At 36.0% G+C, this 2,229-nt stretch overlaps 1 pseudogene; it reads right to left on the bottom strand.

Moving 5' to 3' along the window:
• Positions 1–589: 589 nt before the first annotated feature.
• LOC120076035 (cytochrome b-c1 complex subunit 7-2, mitochondrial-like) lies at positions 590–1,590 on the bottom strand (annotated as a pseudogene).
• Between the last annotated feature and the right edge of the window lie 639 nt (positions 1,591–2,229).

Genomic DNA, 2,229 nt, shown 5'->3' with positions numbered 1-2,229 from the left:
TTTATATATGCAAGTCTTTGAGTCAGCTTGTGCACCTTGACTATTCTCACAGACGAACTATGTAGGCCTACTAAATTTAGTTGCCAAAGTAACTCATAGAATATTAAATCCATCATAAGTGGCCACTGGCTTGAATCATTCCCACTAAGCTCTTTATCATTTACATGGCCTTGACCACTAGTCCAACCCATGGTGGCTTAAAATTCGATGTAAACAACCAAAGCCAAGAGAATTTTATCAAAAGCAGTAACCTCTTTACAAGATAAATGTCTTATGTATAGAGAAAGGCCCAAGCTAACTGCCTACCTACCCAAATAAGTAGCAAAAATAAATTAAAGAATCCAAGATCTGAAACAAAAATAAAACTAACAGCTGCAAGATAACAAAGCAAAAGAATACTAATAAAACCAAAACGACTCAACAGTGGTTACACCCAAAATTCTAGGCTTATAGGTTCCCCAGCTTTACAAAATGACATATTAAAATCTCCATGCTTGGTGGTTGTAAAGAATCCACCAGTAAAATATCACCATAAAGTTAAAGAGTAATAGAACGCTGAGGTATATTACACAGTATACCTGCAATGACGTTAAACACGACACACTCTATCGGTCGCTCTGGAATCACAATGTGAATGGGGATCCAAAATGGTGGGTTTGCATTGGAACTAGAAAAAGATAAAAACCATGATGATCATTTAGAAGACAAATGTTACAAAGCAAAAATTAGAAAGAAGGTTTCATCGGAGGGTAACAACATTAGAAGCTCTCTAATTAGAGCATATATTAGACACCGTGCCTAAAGAAGGGGAAAAATCATTTAGCATGGATTCACAGGGCATTCTAACATAAATAAGCGTAGCTGTAAGATGAACTTTAATTGTACAACTAAATTCCTTCAATTCTTGGCATATATAGAGCAAAAAGTTTCTAGAAATGCAAACAACTCAAGATGGTATACGATTTATTTCATTGTAACTTCCTTTGAAATGAAACCACAAACCTACATGACTAATCCAAAAGACTATAAAAAAATAAACGAATGCTAACCTCGAAATTCTCGCACATGTCTCGGATGCACAGGCAATAGCATTTAGCTTGCCACACCAAGCAACAGCACTGGAAAAAAAATGAGCAGAGAGTTAAAATTGAAGCTCCCTGAAGTTAAAGCATAAAACTACCGAACTAAGGTATTAGTCATTGGGCGATCTAAGGAAAAGATCTAAGGAAGAGATAAACATCTATAGTAGAAAAAAACTTGAAGATCATCAGGAAGGTACTGATGCTTCATGGAAAGGTCCATGGTTCGCTTCAAATGCTGATTGCCTATATCAACAACCTCCCTGGGGAGTCGATTCAAAGCCTCCTTCACATCAATATCATAATATGGATCATATAGATCGAATCAAAGACCTAACATAGTAACACAACCCAGAATCAATCTCCACGGAACAAAATTCAAAATCAACACCATAGAAAAAGAAACGATTAGGGTTTCAATTACCATAATTACGGAGGCGTTGGGTCGATCTGGCGATGAATCCCCAATCTTCTTCTTTGGGTCAATGAAGAACTGCAAAAAGGACGCCATTTCGATCTCTCTCCTTTCTTCCTCCGGAAAAATTTACTCTCTGATTTTTCCGTTAGAACAAGATTTGTTAATGAACATGAACTTCAGGCATGGACAAATTCAATCTATGAACATGAGCTGCACAATGGCTAGATCTGGCGTATGGCTTGCAGATTGGTGAGAGTGAGAGAAAGAGAAGAAAGATCAGAACTTCAGGCGGTGGATCTACTTTTTCGTGGGTTAGAGAGAGAGTTCGACATACCAAAATTTAGGATTTACACATAACAAAATTTAGGTCTTTCTTCTCAATAACAATCAACAATCAATCAATAGATTCTTTGATTTACACATCCAACAATCAATCAATAGATCAGGATTTACACATAACAAAATTTAGGATTTACACACCTAAACGTTTGTTCTTCTCTGAGCGATGTTCTTCAAGACCTATAGTATTTGGAAAAAGAGATTTCTCTATACGAAATTAAATTTTGCCTCTTTCTTCTTTGAAAACAACAACACAATAACAAAAGTATGAGTACAATCTTAAATCATACAACATTTCAGTTTTAGGTTCTGAAAGTTTACTGCATAGGATATGCACAGTATGAAGCAAAGCATGAGATAGAACTTCTTCAAGTAACTTCATCAATGTTCTTG

Source organism: Benincasa hispida, chromosome 4, assembly GCF_027475165.1.
Source record: "Benincasa hispida cultivar pf3 chromosome 4, pf3_genome.v1.1, whole genome shotgun sequence".
Classification (NCBI taxonomy): domain Eukaryota; kingdom Viridiplantae; phylum Streptophyta; class Magnoliopsida; order Cucurbitales; family Cucurbitaceae; genus Benincasa; species Benincasa hispida.
This window is presented reverse-complemented; position numbering and strand designations above follow the sequence as displayed.